The following is a 21,115-nucleotide window of genomic DNA, read 5'->3' as shown; positions in this document are numbered from 1 at the left end:
CAATCCAATCCAAGTCACGGCATCGAATCCAATGCAATGCAATCCAATCCAATCCAAAACAATCCAATCCAAGTAACGGCACCAAATACAATCTAATCCAATTGAATCCAATCCAATCCAAGTAACGGCATCCAATCCAATCCTATCGAATCCAATCCAATCCAAGTAACCGCACCCAATCCAATCCAATCCAATCCAATTAACGGTATCCACTTCTATCCAATCCAATCCAATCCTATCCTATCCAGGTAACGGCATCCAATCTAATCCAATCCAATCCAATCCAAGTTACCGCATCCAATCCAATCCAATTCAATCCAATCCAATTCAAGTAACGGCATTCAATCCAATGCAATCCAATCCAATCCAATCCAGGTACCGGCATCCAATCCAATCCAATCCAATCCAATCCAAGTAACGGCATCCAATCCAATCTAATCCAATCCAATCCAATCCAATCCAAGTAACCGCATCCACTCCAATCCAATCCAATCCAAGTAACGGCATCCAATCCAATCCAATCCAACCCAATCCAATGCAATTCAAGTACCGGCATCCAATCCAAGCCAATCCAATCCAATCCAAGTAACGGCATCCAATCCAATCCAATCCAATCCAATCCAATGCAATCCAATCCAATCCTAGCCAATCCAATCGAAGTAACGGCATCCAATCCAATCCAATCCAATCCAACTAACCGCCTCCAATCGAATCCAATCCAATCAAATCCAATCCAATTCAATCCATTCCAAGTAACGGCATCCAATCCAATCCAATGCAATCCAATGCAATCCAATCCAATCCAAGTAACTGCATTCAATCCAATCCAATCTATTCCAATCCAAGTTACCGCATCCAATCCAATCCAATCCAATCCAAGTAACGGCATCCAATCCAATCCAATCCAATCCAAGTAACGGCATCCAATCCAATCCAATCGAATCAAATCCAATCCAATCCAAGTAACGGCATCCAATCGAATCCAATCCAATCCAATCCAAGTACCGGCATCCAACCCAATCCAATCCAATCCAATCCAAGTAACGGCATCGAATCCAATGCAATGCAATCCAATCCAATGCAAAACAAGCCAATCCAAGTAACGGCACCAAATACAATCTAATCCAATCGAATCCAATCCAATCCAAGTAAGGGCATCCAATCCAATCCTATCGAATCGAATCCAATCCAAGTAACCGCATCCAATCCAATCCAATCCAATCCTATCCTATCCAAGTAACGGCATACAATCTAATCCAATCCAATCCAATCCAATCCAAGTAACCGGATCCAATCCAATCCAATCCAATCCAAGTAACGGCATCCAATCCAATGCAATCCAATCCAATCCAATCCAATCCAATCCAGGTACCGGCATCCAATCCAATCCAATCCAAGTAACGGCATTCAATCCAATCTAATCCAATCCAATCCAATCCAATCCAATCCAAGTAACGGCATCCAATCCTATCAAATCCAATCCAATCCAATCCAAGTAACGGCATCCAATGCAATCCAATGCAATCCAATGCAATCCAATCCAATCCAATCCACGTAACTGCATTCAATCCAATCCAATCTATTCCAATCCAAGTTACCGCATCCAATCCAATCCAATCCAATCCAATCCAAGTAACGGCATCCAATCCAATCCAATCCAATCCAAGTAACGGCATCCAATCCAATCCAATCGAATCAAATCCAATCCAATCCAAGTAACGGCATCCAATCGAATCCAATCCAATCCAATCCAAGTACCGGCATCCAACCCAATCCAATCCAATCCAATCCAATCCAAGTAACGGCATCGAATCCAATGCAATGCAATCCAATCCAATCCAAAACAAGCCAATCCAAGTAACGGCACCAAATACAATCTAATCCAATCGAATCCAATCCAATCCAAGTAACGGCATCCAATCCAATCCTATCGAATCCAATCCAATCCAAGTAACCGCATCCAATCCAATCCAATCCTATCCTATCCAAGTAACGGCATCCAATCTAATCCAATCCAATCCAATCCAATCCAAGTAACCGCATCCAATCCAATCCTATCCAATCCAATCCAAGTAACGGCATCCAATCCAATGCAATCCAATCCAATCCAATCCAGGTACCGGCATCCAATCCAATCCAATCCAATCCAAGTAACGGCATCCAATCCAATGCAATCCAATCTAATCCAATCCAAACCAATCCAATCCAAGTAACGGCATCCCATCCAATCTAATCCAATCGAATCGAATCCAATCCAAGTAACGGCATCTAATCCAATCCGATCGAATCCAATCCAATCCAAATAACCGCATCCAATCCAATCCAATCCAATCCAATTCACGGCATCCAATCCAATACAATCCAATCCAATCCTATCCAAGTAACGGCATCCAATCTAATCCAATCCAATCCAATCCAAGTAACCGCATCCAATCCAATCCAATCCAATCCAAGTAACGGCATCCAATCCAATGCAATCCAAACCAATCCAATCCAATCCAATACAGGTACCGGCATCCAATCCAATCCAATCCAAGTAACGGCATCCAATCCAATCCAATCCAAGTAACGGCATCCAATCCAATCTTATCCAATCCAATCCAATCCAAGTAACCGCATCCAATCGAATCCAATCCAATCCAAGTAACGGCATCCACTCCAATCCAATCCAATCCAAGTAACGGCATCCAATCCAATCCAATCCAATCCAATCCAATACAATCCACGTAACGGCATCCAATCCAATCCAATCCAATCCAAGTAACGCACCCTCTCCAATCCAATACAATCCAATCCAATCCAATCCAATGCAATCCAATCCAATCCTAGCCAATCCAATCGAAGTAACGGCATCCCATCCAATCCAATCCAATCCAATCCAACTAACCGCCTCCAATCGAATACAATCCAATCAAATCCAATCCAATCCAATCCAATACAAGTAACGGCATCCAATCCAATCCAATGCAATTCAATGCAATCCAACCCAATCCAAGTAACTGCATTCAATCCAATCCAATCTATTCCAATCCAAGTTACCGCATCCAATCCAATCCAATCCAATCCAAGTAACGGCATCCAATCCAGTCCAATCCAATCCAAGTAACGGCATCCAATCCAATCCAACCGAATCAAATCCAATCCAATCCAAGTAACGGCATCCAATCGAATCCAATCCAATACAATCCAAGTACCGGCATCCAACCCAATCCAATCCAATCCAATCCAAGTCACGGCATCGAATCCAATGCAATGCAATCCAATCCAATCCAAAACAATCCAATCCAAGTAACGGCACCAAATACAATCTAATCCAATTGAATCCAATCCAATCCAAGTAACGGCATCCAATCCAATCCTATCGAATCCAATCCAATCCAAGTAACCGCACCCAATCCAATCCAATCCAATCCAATTAACGGTATCCACTTCTATCCAATCCAATCCAATCCTATCCTATCCAGGTAACGGCATCCAATCTAATCCAATCCAATCCAATCCAAGTTACCGCATCCAATCCAATCCAATTCAATCCAATCCAATTCAAGTAACGGCATTCAATCCAATGCAATCCAATCCAATCCAATCCAGGTACCGGCATCCAATCCAATCCAATCCAATCCAATCCAAGTAACGGCATCCAATCCAATCTAATCCAATCCAATCCAATCCAATCCAAGTAACCGCATCCACTCCAATCCAATCCAATCCAAGTAACGGCATCCAATCCAATCCAATCCAACCCAATCCAATGCAATTCAAGTACCGGCATCCAATCCAAGCCAATCCAATCCAATCCAAGTAACGGCATCCAATCCAATCCAATCCAATCCAATCCAATGCAATCCAATCCAATCCTAGCCAATCCAATCGAAGTAACGGCATCCAATCCAATCCAATCCAATCCAACTAACCGCCTCCAATCGAATCCAATCCAATCAAATCCAATCCAATTCAATCCATTCCAAGTAACGGCATCCAATCCAATCCAATGCAATCCAATGCAATCCAATCCAATCCAAGTAACTGCATTCAATCCAATCCAATCTATTCCAATCCAAGTTACCGCATCCAATCCAATCCAATCCAATCCAATCCAAGTAACGGCATCCAATCCAATCCAATCCAATCCAAGTAACGGCATCCAATCCAATCCAATCGAATCAAATCCAATCCAATCCAAGTAACGGCATCCAATCGAATCCAATCCAATCCAATCCAAGTACCGGCATCCAACCCAATCCAATCCAATCCAATCCAAGTAACGGCATCGAATCCAATGCAATGCAATCCAATCCAATGCAAAACAAGCCAATCCAAGTAACGGCACCAAATACAATCTAATCCAATCGAATCCAATCCAATCCAAGTAAGGGCATCCAATCCAATCCTATCGAATCGAATCCAATCCAAGTAACCGCATCCAATCCAATCCAATCCAATCCTATCCTATCCAAGTAACGGCATACAATCTAATCCAATCCAATCCAATCCAATCCAAGTAACCGGATCCAATCCAATCCAATCCAATCCAAGTAACGGCATCCAATCCAATGCAATCCAATCCAATCCAATCCAATCCAATCCAGGTACCGGCATCCAATCCAATCCAATCCAAGTAACGGCATTCAATCCAATCTAATCCAATCCAATCCAATCCAATCCAATCCAAGTAACGGCATCCAATCCTATCAAATCCAATCCAATCCAATCCAAGTAACGGCATCCAATGCAATCCAATGCAATCCAATGCAATCCAATCCAATCCAATCCACGTAACTGCATTCAATCCAATCCAATCTATTCCAATCCAAGTTACCGCATCCAATCCAATCCAATCCAATCCAATCCAAGTAACGGCATCCAATCCAATCCAATCCAATCCAAGTAACGGCATCCAATCCAATCCAATCGAATCAAATCCAATCCAATCCAAGTAACGGCATCCAATCGAATCCAATCCAATCCAATCCAAGTACCGGCATCCAACCCAATCCAATCCAATCCAATCCAATCCAAGTAACGGCATCGAATCCAATGCAATGCAATCCAATCCAATCCAAAACAAGCCAATCCAAGTAACGGCACCAAATACAATCTAATCCAATCGAATCCAATCCAATCCAAGTAACGGCATCCAATCCAATCCTATCGAATCCAATCCAATCCAAGTAACCGCATCCAATCCAATCCAATCCTATCCTATCCAAGTAACGGCATCCAATCTAATCCAATCCAATCCAATCCAATCCAAGTAACCGCATCCAATCCAATCCTATCCAATCCAATCCAAGTAACGGCATCCAATCCAATGCAATCCAATCCAATCCAATCCAGGTACCGGCATCCAATCCAATCCAATCCAATCCAAGTAACGGCAATCAATTTAATCTAATCCAATCCAATCCAATCCAATCCAAGTAACGGCATCCAATCCGATCAAATCCAATCCAATCCAATCCAGGTAACGGCATCCAAACCAATCAAATCCAATCCAATCCAATGCAATCCAAGTAACGGCATCCAATCCAAGCCAATCCAATCCAAGTAACGGCATCCAATCGAATCCAATCCAATCCAATCCAAGTACCGGCATCCAACCCAATCCAATCCAATCCAAGTAATGGCATCCAATCCAATGCAATCCAATCTAATCCAATCCAAACCAATCCAATCCAAGTAACGGCATCCCATCCAATCTAATCCAATCGAATCGAATCCAATCCAAGTAACGGCATCTAATCAAATCCGATCGAATCCAATCCAATCCAAATAACCGCATCCAATCCAATCCAATCCAATCCAATTCACGGCATCCAATCCAATCCAATCCAATCCAATCCTATCCAAGTAACGGCATCCAATCTAATCCAATCCAATCCAAGTAACGCATCCAATCCAATCCTATCCAATCCAATCCAAGTAACTGCATTCAATCCAATCCAATCTATTCCAATCCAAGTTACCGCATCCAATCCAATCCAATCCAATCCAAGTAACGGCATCCAATCCAATCCAATCCAATCCAAGTAACGGCATCCAATCCAATCCAATCGAATCAAATCCAATCCAATCCAAGTAACGGCATCCAATCGAATCCAATCCAATCCAATCCAAGTACCGGCATCCAACCCAATCCAATCCAATCCAATCCAAGTAACGGCATCGAATCCAAAGCAATGCAATCCAATCCAATGCAAAACAAGCCAATCCAAGTAACGGCACCAAATACAATCTAATCCAATCGAATCCAATCCAATCCAAGTAAGGGCATCCAATCCAATCCTATCGAATCGAATCCAATCCAAGTAACCGCATCCAATCCTATCCAATCCAATCCTATCCTATCCAAGTAACGGCATCCTATCTAATCCAATCCAATCCAATCCAATCCAAGTAACCGGATCCAATCCAATCCAATCCAATCCAAGTAACGGCATCCAATCCAATGCAATCCAATCCAATCCAATCCAATCCAATCCAGGTACCGGCATCCAATCCAATCCAATCCAATCCAAGTAACGGCATTCAATCCAATCTAATCCAATCCAATCCAATCCAATCCAATCCAATTAACGGTATCCACTTCTATCCAATCCAATCCAATCCTATCCTATCCAGGTAACGGCATCCAATCTAATCCAATCCAATCCAATCCAAGTTACCGCATCCAATCCAATCCAATTCAATCCAATCCAATTCAAGTAACGGCATTCAATCCAATGCAATCCAATCCAATCCAATCCAGGTACCGGCATCCAATCCAATCCAATCCAATCCAATCCAAGTAACGGCATCCAATCCAATCTAATCCAATCCAATCCAATCCAATCCAAGTAACCGCATCCACTCCAATCCAATCCAATCCAAGTAACGGCATCCAATCCAATCCAATCCAACCCAATCCAATGCAATTCAAGTACCGGCATCCAATCCAAGCCAATCCAATCCAATCCAAGTAACGGCATCCAATCCAATCCAATCCAATCCAATCCAATGCAATCCAATCCAATCCTAGCCAATCCAATCGAAGTAACGGCATCCAATCCAATCCAATCCAATCCAACTAACCGCCTCCAATCGAATCCAATCCAATCAAATCCAATCCAATTCAATCCATTCCAAGTAACGGCATCCAATCCAATCCAATGCAATCCAATGCAATCCAATCCAATCCAAGTAACTGCATTCAATCCAATCCAATCTATTCCAATCCAAGTTACCGCATCCAATCCAATCCAATCCAATCCAAGTAACGGCATCCAATCCAATCCAATCCAATCCAAGTAACGGCATCCAATCCAATCCAATCGAATCAAATCCAATCCAATCCAAGTAACGGCATCCAATCGAATCCAATCCAATCCAATCCAAGTACCGGCATCCAACCCAATCCAATCCAATCCAATCCAAGTAACGGCATCGAATCCAATGCAATGCAATCCAATCCAATGCAAAACAAGCCAATCCAAGTAACGGCACCAAATACAATCTAATCCAATCGAATCCAATCCAATCCAAGTAAGGGCATCCAATCCAATCCTATCGAATCGAATCCAATCCAAGTAACCGCATCCAATCCAATCCAATCCAATCCTATCCTATCCAAGTAACGGCATACAATCTAATCCAATCCAATCCAATCCAATCCAAGTAACCGGATCCAATCCAATCCAATCCAATCCAAGTAACGGCATCCAATCCAATGCAATCCAATCCAATCCAATCCAATCCAATCCAGGTACCGGCATCCAATCCAATCCAATCCAAGTAACGGCATTCAATCCAATCTAATCCAATCCAATCCAATCCAATCCAATCCAAGTAACGGCATCCAATCCTATCAAATCCAATCCAATCCAATCCAAGTAACGGCATCCAATGCAATCCAATGCAATCCAATGCAATCCAATCCAATCCAATCCACGTAACTGCATTCAATCCAATCCAATCTATTCCAATCCAAGTTACCGCATCCAATCCAATCCAATCCAATCCAATCCAAGTAACGGCATCCAATCCAATCCAATCCAATCCAAGTAACGGCATCCAATCCAATCCAATCGAATCAAATCCAATCCAATCCAAGTAACGGCATCCAATCGAATCCAATCCAATCCAATCCAAGTACCGGCATCCAACCCAATCCAATCCAATCCAATCCAATCCAAGTAACGGCATCGAATCCAATGCAATGCAATCCAATCCAATCCAAAACAAGCCAATCCAAGTAACGGCACCAAATACAATCTAATCCAATCGAATCCAATCCAATCCAAGTAACGGCATCCAATCCAATCCTATCGAATCCAATCCAATCCAAGTAACCGCATCCAATCCAATCCAATCCTATCCTATCCAAGTAACGGCATCCAATCTAATCCAATCCAATCCAATCCAATCCAAGTAACCGCATCCAATCCAATCCTATCCAATCCAATCCAAGTAACGGCATCCAATCCAATGCAATCCAATCCAATCCAATCCAGGTACCGGCATCCAATCCAATCCAATCCAATCCAAGTAACGGCATCCAATCCAATGCAATCCAATCTAATCCAATCCAAACCAATCCAATCCAAGTAACGGCATCCCATCCAATCTAATCCAATCGAATCGAATCCAATCCAAGTAACGGCATCTAATCCAATCCGATCGAATCCAATCCAATCCAAATAACCGCATCCAATCCAATCCAATCCAATCCAATTCACGGCATCCAATCCAATACAATCCAATCCAATCCTATCCAAGTAACGGCATCCAATCTAATCCAATCCAATCCAATCCAAGTAACCGCATCCAATCCAATCCAATCCAATCCAAGTAACGGCATCCAATCCAATGCAATCCAAACCAATCCAATCCAATCCAATACAGGTACCGGCATCCAATCCAATCCAATCCAAGTAACGGCATCCAATCCAATCCAATCCAAGTAACGGCATCCAATCCAATCTTATCCAATCCAATCCAATCCAAGTAACCGCATCCAATCGAATCCAATCCAATCCAAGTAACGGCATCCACTCCAATCCAATCCAATCCAAGTAACGGCATCCAATCCAATCCAATCCAATCCAATCCAATACAATCCACGTAACGGCATCCAATCCAATCCAATCCAATCCAAGTAACGCACCCTCTCCAATCCAATACAATCCAATCCAATCCAATCCAATGCAATCCAATCCAATCCTAGCCAATCCAATCGAAGTAACGGCATCCCATCCAATCCAATCCAATCCAATCCAACTAACCGCCTCCAATCGAATACAATCCAATCAAATCCAATCCAATCCAATCCAATACAAGTAACGGCATCCAATCCAATCCAATGCAATTCAATGCAATCCAACCCAATCCAAGTAACTGCATTCAATCCAATCCAATCTATTCCAATCCAAGTTACCGCATCCAATCCAATCCAATCCAATCCAAGTAACGGCATCCAATCCAGTCCAATCCAATCCAAGTAACGGCATCCAATCCAATCCAACCGAATCAAATCCAATCCAATCCAAGTAACGGCATCCAATCGAATCCAATCCAATACAATCCAAGTACCGGCATCCAACCCAATCCAATCCAATCCAATCCAAGTCACGGCATCGAATCCAATGCAATGCAATCCAATCCAATCCAAAACAATCCAATCCAAGTAACGGCACCAAATACAATCTAATCCAATTGAATCCAATCCAATCCAAGTAACGGCATCCAATCCAATCCTATCGAATCCAATCCAATCCAAGTAACCGCACCCAATCCAATCCAATCCAATCCAATTAACGGTATCCACTTCTATCCAATCCAATCCAATCCTATCCTATCCAGGTAACGGCATCCAATCTAATCCAATCCAATCCAATCCAAGTTACCGCATCCAATCCAATCCAATTCAATCCAATCCAATTCAAGTAACGGCATTCAATCCAATGCAATCCAATCCAATCCAATCCAGGTACCGGCATCCAATCCAATCCAATCCAATCCAATCCAAGTAACGGCATCCAATCCAATCTAATCCAATCCAATCCAATCCAATCCAAGTAACCGCATCCACTCCAATCCAATCCAATCCAAGTAACGGCATCCAATCCAATCCAATCCAACCCAATCCAATGCAATTCAAGTACCGGCATCCAATCCAAGCCAATCCAATCCAATCCAAGTAACGGCATCCAATCCAATCCAATCCAATCCAATCCAATGCAATCCAATCCAATCCTAGCCAATCCAATCGAAGTAACGGCATCCAATCCAATCCAATCCAATCCAACTAACCGCCTCCAATCGAATCCAATCCAATCAAATCCAATCCAATTCAATCCATTCCAAGTAACGGCATCCAATCCAATCCAATGCAATCCAATGCAATCCAATCCAATCCAAGTAACTGCATTCAATCCAATCCAATCTATTCCAATCCAAGTTACCGCATCCAATCCAATCCAATCCAATCCAATCCAAGTAACGGCATCCAATCCAATCCAATCCAATCCAAGTAACGGCATCCAATCCAATCCAATCGAATCAAATCCAATCCAATCCAAGTAACGGCATCCAATCGAATCCAATCCAATCCAATCCAAGTACCGGCATCCAACCCAATCCAATCCAATCCAATCCAAGTAACGGCATCGAATCCAATGCAATGCAATCCAATCCAATGCAAAACAAGCCAATCCAAGTAACGGCACCAAATACAATCTAATCCAATCGAATCCAATCCAATCCAAGTAAGGGCATCCAATCCAATCCTATCGAATCGAATCCAATCCAAGTAACCGCATCCAATCCAATCCAATCCAATCCTATCCTATCCAAGTAACGGCATACAATCTAATCCAATCCAATCCAATCCAATCCAAGTAACCGGATCCAATCCAATCCAATCCAATCCAAGTAACGGCATCCAATCCAATGCAATCCAATCCAATCCAATCCAATCCAATCCAGGTACCGGCATCCAATCCAATCCAATCCAAGTAACGGCATTCAATCCAATCTAATCCAATCCAATCCAATCCAATCCAATCCAAGTAACGGCATCCAATCCTATCAAATCCAATCCAATCCAATCCAAGTAACGGCATCCAATGCAATCCAATGCAATCCAATGCAATCCAATCCAATCCAATCCACGTAACTGCATTCAATCCAATCCAATCTATTCCAATCCAAGTTACCGCATCCAATCCAATCCAATCCAATCCAATCCAAGTAACGGCATCCAATCCAATCCAATCCAATCCAAGTAACGGCATCCAATCCAATCCAATCGAATCAAATCCAATCCAATCCAAGTAACGGCATCCAATCGAATCCAATCCAATCCAATCCAAGTACCGGCATCCAACCCAATCCAATCCAATCCAATCCAATCCAAGTAACGGCATCGAATCCAATGCAATGCAATCCAATCCAATCCAAAACAAGCCAATCCAAGTAACGGCACCAAATACAATCTAATCCAATCGAATCCAATCCAATCCAAGTAACGGCATCCAATCCAATCCTATCGAATCCAATCCAATCCAAGTAACCGCATCCAATCCAATCCAATCCTATCCTATCCAAGTAACGGCATCCAATCTAATCCAATCCAATCCAATCCAATCCAAGTAACCGCATCCAATCCAATCCTATCCAATCCAATCCAAGTAACGGCATCCAATCCAATGCAATCCAATCCAATCCAATCCAGGTACCGGCATCCAATCCAATCCAATCCAATCCAAGTAACGGCAATCAATTTAATCTAATCCAATCCAATCCAATCCAATCCAAGTAACGGCATCCAATCCGATCAAATCCAATCCAATCCAATCCAGGTAACGGCATCCAAACCAATCAAATCCAATCCAATCCAATGCAATCCAAGTAACGGCATCCAATCCAAGCCAATCCAATCCAAGTAACGGCATCCAATCGAATCCAATCCAATCCAATCCAAGTACCGGCATCCAACCCAATCCAATCCAATCCAAGTAATGGCATCCAATCCAATGCAATCCAATCTAATCCAATCCAAACCAATCCAATCCAAGTAACGGCATCCCATCCAATCTAATCCAATCGAATCGAATCCAATCCAAGTAACGGCATCTAATCAAATCCGATCGAATCCAATCCAATCCAAATAACCGCATCCAATCCAATCCAATCCAATCCAATTCACGGCATCCAATCCAATCCAATCCAATCCAATCCTATCCAAGTAACGGCATCCAATCTAATCCAATCCAATCCAAGTAACCGCATCCAATCCAATCCTATCCAATCCAATCCAAGTAACTGCATTCAATCCAATCCAATCTATTCCAATCCAAGTTACCGCATCCAATCCAATCCAATCCAATCCAAGTAACGGCATCCAATCCAATCCAATCCAATCCAAGTAACGGCATCCAATCCAATCCAATCGAATCAAATCCAATCCAATCCAAGTAACGGCATCCAATCGAATCCAATCCAATCCAATCCAAGTACCGGCATCCAACCCAATCCAATCCAATCCAATCCAAGTAACGGCATCGAATCCAAAGCAATGCAATCCAATCCAATGCAAAACAAGCCAATCCAAGTAACGGCACCAAATACAATCTAATCCAATCGAATCCAATCCAATCCAAGTAAGGGCATCCAATCCAATCCTATCGAATCGAATCCAATCCAAGTAACCGCATCCAATCCTATCCAATCCAATCCTATCCTATCCAAGTAACGGCATCCTATCTAATCCAATCCAATCCAATCCAATCCAAGTAACCGGATCCAATCCAATCCAATCCAATCCAAGTAACGGCATCCAATCCAATGCAATCCAATCCAATCCAATCCAATCCAATCCAGGTACCGGCATCCAATCCAATCCAATCCAATCCAAGTAACGGCATTCAATCCAATCTAATCCAATCCAATCCAATCCAATCCAATCCAAGTAACGGCATCCAATCCGATCAAATCCAATCCAATCCAATCCAGGTAACGGCATCCAAACCAATCAAATCCAATCCAATCCAATGCAATCCAAGTAACGGCATCCCATCCAAGCCAATCCAATCCAATCCAAGTAACGGCATCCAATCGAATCCAATCCAATCCAAGTAATGTCATCCAATCCAAGGCAATCCAATCCAATCCAATCCAAACCAATCCAATCCAAGTAACGGCATCCCATCCAATCTAATCCAATCGAATCCAATCCAATCCAAGTAACGGCATCTAATCCAATCCTATCGAATCCAATCCAATCCAAATAACCGCATCCAATCCAATCCAATCCAATCCAATTCACGGCATCCAATCCAATCCAATCCAATCCTATCCTATCCAAGTAACGGCATCCAATCTAATCCAATCCAATCCAATCCAATCCAAGTAACCGCATCCAATCCAATCCAATCCAATCCAATCCAAGTAACGGCATCCAATCCAATGCAATCCAAACAATTTCCAATCCAATCCAATACAGGTACCGGCATCCAATCCAATCCAAGTAACGGCATCCAATCCAATCTAATCCAATCCAATCCAATCCAATCCAATCCAATCCAATCCAATCCAATCCAAGTAACCGCATCCACTCGAATCCAATCCAATTCAATCCATTCCAAGTAACGGCATCCAATCCAATCGTATCCAATCCAATCCAAGTTACGGCATCCAATCCAATCCAATGCAATCCAATGCAATCCAATCCAATCCAAGTAACTGCATTCAATCCAATCCAATCTATTCCAATCCAAGTTACCGCATCCAATCCAATCCAATCCAATCCAATCCAAGTAACGGCATCCAATCCAATCCAATCCAATCCAAGTAACGGCATCCAATCCAATCCAATCGAATCAAATCCAATCCAAGTAACGGCATCCAATCGAATCCAATCCAATCCAATCCAAGTACCGGCATCCAACCCAATCCAATCCAATCCAATCCAAGTAACGGCATCGAATCCAATGCAATGCAATCCAATCCAATGCAAAACAAGCCAATCCAAGTAACGGCACCAAATACAATCTAATCCAATCGAATCCAATCCAATCCAAGTAAGGGCATCCAATCCAATCCTATCGAATCGAATCCAATCCAAGTAACCGCATCCAATCCAATCCAATCCAATCCTATCCTATCCAAGTAACGGCATACAATCTAATCCAATCCAATCCAATCCAATCCAAGTAACCGGATCCAATCCAATCCAATCCAATCCAAGTAACGGCATCCAATCCAATGCAATCCAATCCAATCCAATCCAATCCAATCCAGGTACCGGCATCCAATCCAATCCAATCCAATCCAAGTAACGGCATTCAATCCAATCTAATCCAATCCAATCCAATCCAATCCAAGTAACGGCATCCAATCCGATCAAATCCAATCCAATCCAATCCAAGTAACGGCATCCAATGCAATCCAATGCAATCCAATGCAATCCAATCCAATCCAATCCACGTAACTGCATTCAATCCAATCCAATCTATTCCAATCCAAGTTACCGCATCCAATCCAATCCAATCCAATCCAATCCAAGTAACGGCATCCAATCCAATCCAATCCAATCCAAGTAACGGCATCCAATCCAATCCAATCGAATCAAATCCAATCCAATCCAAGTAACGGCATCCAATCGAATCCAATCCAATCCAATCCAAGTACCGGCATCCAACCCAATCCAATCCAATCCAATCCAATCCAAGTAACGGCATCGAATCCAATGCAATGCAATCCAATCCAATCCAAAACAAGCCAATCCAAGTAACGGCACCAAATACAATCTAATCCAATCGAATCCAATCCAATCCAAGTAACGGCATCCAATCCAATCCTATCGAATCCAATCCAATCCAAGTAACCGCATCCAATCCAATCCAATCCTATCCTATCCAAGTAACGGCATCCAATCTAATCCAATCCAATCCAATCCAATCCAAGTAACCGCATCCAATCCAATCCTATCCAATCCAATCCAAGTAACGGCATCCAATCCAATGCAATCCAATCCAATCCAATCCAGGTACCGGCATCCAATCCAATCCAATCCAATCCAAGTAACGGCAATCAATCCAATCTAATCCAATCCAATCCAATCCAAGTAACGGCATCCAATCCGATCAAATCCAATCCAATCCAATCCAGGTAACGGCATCCAAACCAATCAAATCCAATCCAATCCAATGCAATCCAAGTAACGGCATCCAATCCAAGCCAATCCAATCCAAGTAACGGCATCCAATCGAATCCAATCCAATCCAATCCAAGTACCGGCATCCAACCCAATCCTATCCAATCCAAGTAATGGCATCCAATCCAATGCAATCCAATCTAATCCAATCCAAACCAATCCAATCCAAGTAACGGCATCCCATCCAATCTAATCCAATCGAATCGAATCCAATCCAAGTAACGGCATCTAATCCAATCCGATCGAATCCAATCCAATCCAAATAACCGCATCCAATCCAATCCAATCCAATCCAATTCACGGCATCCAATCCAATCCAATCCAATCCAATCCTATCCAAGTAACGGCATCCAATCTAATCCAATCCAATCCAAGTAACCGCATCCAATCCAATCCTATCCAAACCAATCCAAGTAACTGCATTCAATCCAATCCAATCTATTCCAATCCAAGTTACCGCATCCAATCCAATCCAAGTAACGGCATCCAATCCAATCCAATCCAATCCAAGTAACGGCATCCAATCCAATCCAATCGAATCAAATCCAATCCAATCCAAGTAACGGCATCCAATCGAATCCAATCCAATCCAATCCAAGTACCGGCATCCAACCCAATCCAATCCAATCCAATCCAAGTAACGGCATCGAATCCAATGCAATGCAATCCAATCCAATGCAAAACAAGCCAATCCAAGTAACGGCACCAAATACAATCTAATCCAATCGAATCCAATCCAATCCAAGTAAGGGCATCCAATCCAATCCTATCGAATCGAATCCAATCCAAGTAACCGCATCCAATCCTATCCAATCCAATCCTATCCTATCCAAGTAACGGCATCCTATCTAATCCAATCCAATCCAATCCAATCCAAATAACCGGATCCAATCCAATCCAATCCAATCCAAGTAACGGCATCCAATCCAATGCAATCCAATCCAATCCAATCCAATCCAATCCAATCCAGGTACCGGCATCCAATCCAATCCAATCCAATCCAAGTAACGGCATTCAATCCAATCTAATCCAATCCAATCCAATCCAATCCAATCCAAGTAACGGCATCCAATCCGATCAAATCCAATCCAATCCAATCCAGGTAACGGCATCCAAACCAATCAAATCCAATCCAATCCAATGCAATCCAAGTAACGGCATCCCATCCAAGCCAATCCAATCCAATCCAAGTAACGGCATCCAATCGAATCCAATCCAATCCAAGTAATGTCATCCAATCCAAGGCAATCCAATCCAATCCAATCCAAACCAATCCAATCCAAGTAACGGCATCCCATCCAATCTAATCCAATCGAATCCAATCCAATCCAAGTAACGGCATCTAATCCAATCCTATCGAATCCAATCCAATCCAAATAACCGAATCCAATCCAATCCAATCCAATCCAATTCACGGCATCCAATCCAATCCAATCCAATCCTATCCTATCCAAGTAACGGCATCCAATCTAATCCAATCCAATCCAATCCAATCCAAGTAACCGCATCCAATCCAATTCAATCCAATCCAATCCAAGTAACGGCATCCAATCCAATGCAATCCAAACAATTTCCAATCCAATCCAATACAGGTACCGGCATCCAATCCAATCCAAGTAACGGCATCCAATCCAATCTAATCCAATCCAATCCAATCCAATCCAATCCAATCCAATCCAAGTAACCGCATCCAATCGAATCCAATCCAATTCAATCCAATCCAAGTAACGTCATCCAATCCAATCCAATCCAATCCAATCTAAGTAACGGCATCCAATCCAATCCAATCCAATCCAATCCACGTAACGGCATCCAATCCCATCCAATCCAATCCAAGTAACGCATCCTCTCCAATCCAATCCAATCCAATCCAATCCAATGCAATCCAATCCAATCCTAGCCAATCCAATCGAAGTAACGGCATCCGATCCAATCCAATCCAATCCAATCCAACTAACCGCCTCCAATCGAATCCAATCCAATCAAATCCAATCCAATTCAATCCAATCCAAGTAACGGCATCCAATCCAATCGAATCCAATCCAATACAAGTAACGGCATCCAATCCAGTCCAATGCAATCCAATGCAATCCAACCCAATCCAAGTAACTGCATTCAATCCAATCCAATCTATTCCAATCCAAGTTACCGCATCCAATCCAATCCAATCCAATCCAATCCAAGTAACGGCATCCAATCCAATGCAATCCAAACAATTTCCAATCCAATCCAATACAGGTACCGGCATCCAATCCAATCCAAGTAACGGCATCCAATCCAATCTAATCCAATCCAATCCAATCCAATCCAATCCAATCCAATCCAATCCAAGTAACCGCATCCAATCGAATCCAATCCAATCCAAGTAACGTCATCCAATCCAATCCAATCCAATCCAAGTAACGGCATCCAATCCAATCCAATCCAATCCACGTAACGGCATCCAATCCAATCCAATCCAATCCAAGTAACGCATCCTCTCCAATCCAATCCAATCCAATCCAATCCAATCCAATGCAATCCAATCCAATCCTAGCCAATCCAATCGAAGTAACGGCATCCCATCCAATCGAATCCAATCCAATCCAATCCAAGTACCGGCATCCAACCCAATCCAATCCAAGTAACGGCATCGAATCCAATGCAATGCAATCCAATCCAATGCAAAACAAGCCAATCCAAGTAACGGCACCAAATACAATCTAATCCAATCGAATCCAATCCAATCCAAGTAAGGGCATCCAATCCAATCCTATCGAATCGAATCCAATCCAAGTAACCGCATCCAATCCTATCCAATCCAATCCTATCCTATCCAAGTAACGGCATCCTATCTAATCCAATCCAATCCAATCCAATCCAAGTAACCGGATCCAATCCAATCCAATCCAATCCAAGTAACGGCATCCAATCCAATGCAATCCAATCCAATCCAATCCAATCCAATCCAATCCAGGTACCGGCATCCAATCCAATCCAATCCAATCCAAGTAACGGCATTCAATCCAATCTAATCCAATCCAATCCAATCCAATCCAAGTAACGGCATCCAATCCGATCAAATCCAATCCAATCCAATCCAGGTAACGGCATCCAAATCAATCAAATCCAATCCAATCCAATGCAATCCAAGTAACGGCATCCCATCCAAGCCAATCCAATCCAATCCAAGTAACGGCATCCAATCGAATCCAATCCAATCCAAGTAATGTCATCCAATCCAAGGCAATCCAATCCAATCCAATCCAAACCAATCCAATCCAAGTAACGGCATCCCATCCAATCTAATCCAATCGAATCCAATCCAATCCAAGTAACGGCATCTAATCCAATCCTATCGAATCCAATCCAATCCAAATAACCGCATCCAATCCAATCCAATCCAATTCACGGCATCCAATCCAATCCAATCCAATCCTATCCTATCCAAGTAACGGCATCCAATCTAATCCAATCCAATCCAATCCAATCCAAGTAACCGCATCCAATCCAATCCAATCCAATCCAATCCAAGTAACGGCATCCAATCCAATGCAATCCAAACAATTTCCAATCCAATCCAATACAGGTACCGGCATCCAATCCAATCCAAGTAACGGCATCCAATCCAATCTAATCCAATCCAATCCAATCCAATCCAATCCAATCCAATCCAATCCAAGTAACCGCATCCACTCGAATCCAATCCAATTCAATCCATTCCAAGTAACGGCATCCAATCCAATCGTATCCAATCCAATCCAAGTAACGGCATCCAATCCAATCCAATGCAATCCAATGCAATCCAATCCAATCCAAGTAACTGCATTCAATCCAATCCAATCTATTCCAATCCAAGTTACCGCATCCAATCCAATCCAATCCAATCCAATCCAAGTAACGGCATCCAATCCAATCCAATCCAATCCAAGTAACGGCATCCAATCCAATCCAATCGAATCAAATCCAATCCAATCCAAGTAACGGCATCCAATCGAATCCAATCCAATCCAATCCAAGTACCGGCATCCAACCCAATCCAATCCAATCCAATCCAAGTAACGGCATCGAATCCAATGCAATGCAATCCAATCCAATGCAAAACAAGCCAATCCAAGTAACGGCACCAAATACAATCTAATCCAATCGAATCCAATCCAATCCAAGTAAGGGCATCCAATCCAATCCTATCGAATCGAATCCAATCCAAGTAACCGCATCCAATCCAATCCAATCCAATCCTATCCTATCCAAGTAACGGCATACAATCTAATCCAATCCAATCCAATCCAATCCAAGTAACCGGATCCAATCCAATCCAATCCAATCCAAGTAACGGCATCCAATCCAATGCAATCCAATCCAATCCAATCCAATCCAATCCAGGTACCGGCATCCAATCCAATCCAATCCAATCCAAGTAACGGCATTCAATCCAATCTAATCCAATCCAATCCAATCCAATCCAAGGAACGGCATCCAATCCGATCAAATCCAATCCAATCCAATCCAAGTAACGGCATCCAATGCAATCCAATGCAATCCAATGCAATCCAATCCAATCCAATCCACGTAACTGCATTCAATCCAATCCAATCTATTCCAATCCAAGTTACCGCATCCAATCCAATCCAATCCAATCCAATCCAAGTAACGGCATCCAATCCAATCCAATCCAATCCAAGTAACGGCATCCAATCCAATCCAATCGAATCAAATCCAATCCAATCCAAGTAACGGCATCCAATCGAATCCAATCCAATCCAATCCAAGTACCGGCATCCAACCCAATCCAATCCAATCCAATCCAATCCAAGTAACGGCATCGAATCCAATGCAATGCAATCCAATCCAATCCAAAACAAGCCAATCCAAGTAACGGCACCAAATACAATCTAATCCAATCGAATCCAATCCAATCCAAGTAACGGCATCCAATCCAATCCTATCGAATCCAATCCAATCCAAGTAACCGCATCCAATCCAATCCAATCCTATCCTATCCAAGTAACGGCATCCAATCTAATCCAATCCAATCCAATCCAATCCAAGTAACCGCATCCAATCCAATCCTATCCAATCCAATCCAAGTAACGGCATCCAATCCAATGCAATCCAATCCAATCCAATCCAGGTACCGGCATCCAATCCAATCCAATCCAATCCAAGTAACGGCAATCAATCCAATCTAATCCAATCCAATCCAATCCAATCCAAGTAACGGCATCCAATCCGATCAAATCCAATCCAATCCAATCCAGGTAACGGCATCCAAACCAATCAAATCCAATCCAATCCAATGCAATCCAAGTAACGGCATCCAATCCAAGCCAATCCAATCCAAGTAACGGCATCCAATCGAATCCAATCCAATCCAATCCAAGTACCGGCATCCAACCCAATCCTATCCAATACAAGTAATGGCATCCAATCCAATGCAATCCAATCTAATCCAATCCAAACCAATCCAATCCAAGTAACGGCATCCCATCCAATCTAATCCAATCGAATCGAATCCAATCCAAGTAACGGCATCTAATCCAATCCGATCGAATCCAATCCAATCCAAATAACCGCATCCAATCCAATCCAATCCAATCCAATTCACGGCATCCAATCCAATCCAATCCAATCCAATCCTATCCAAGTAACGGCATCCAATCTAATCCAATCCAATCCAAGTAACCGCATCCAATCCAATCCTATCCAATCCAATCCAAGTAACTGCATTCAATCCAATCCAATCTATTCCAATCCAAGTTACCGCATCCAATCCAATCCAATCCAAGTAACGGCATCCAATCCAATCCAATCCAATCCAAGTAACGGCATCCAATCCAATCCAATCGAATCAAATCCAATCCAATCCAAGTAACGGCATCCAATCGAATCCAATCCAATCCAATCCAAGTACCGGCATCCAACCCAATCCAATCCAATCCA

This window comes from Mustelus asterias, chromosome 21, assembly GCF_964213995.1.
Source record: "Mustelus asterias chromosome 21, sMusAst1.hap1.1, whole genome shotgun sequence".
NCBI classification, from domain to species: Eukaryota; Metazoa; Chordata; class Chondrichthyes; order Carcharhiniformes; family Triakidae; genus Mustelus; species Mustelus asterias.
The sequence above is the reverse complement of the archived record's forward strand: the minus strand, read 5'-3'. Positions refer to the sequence as shown.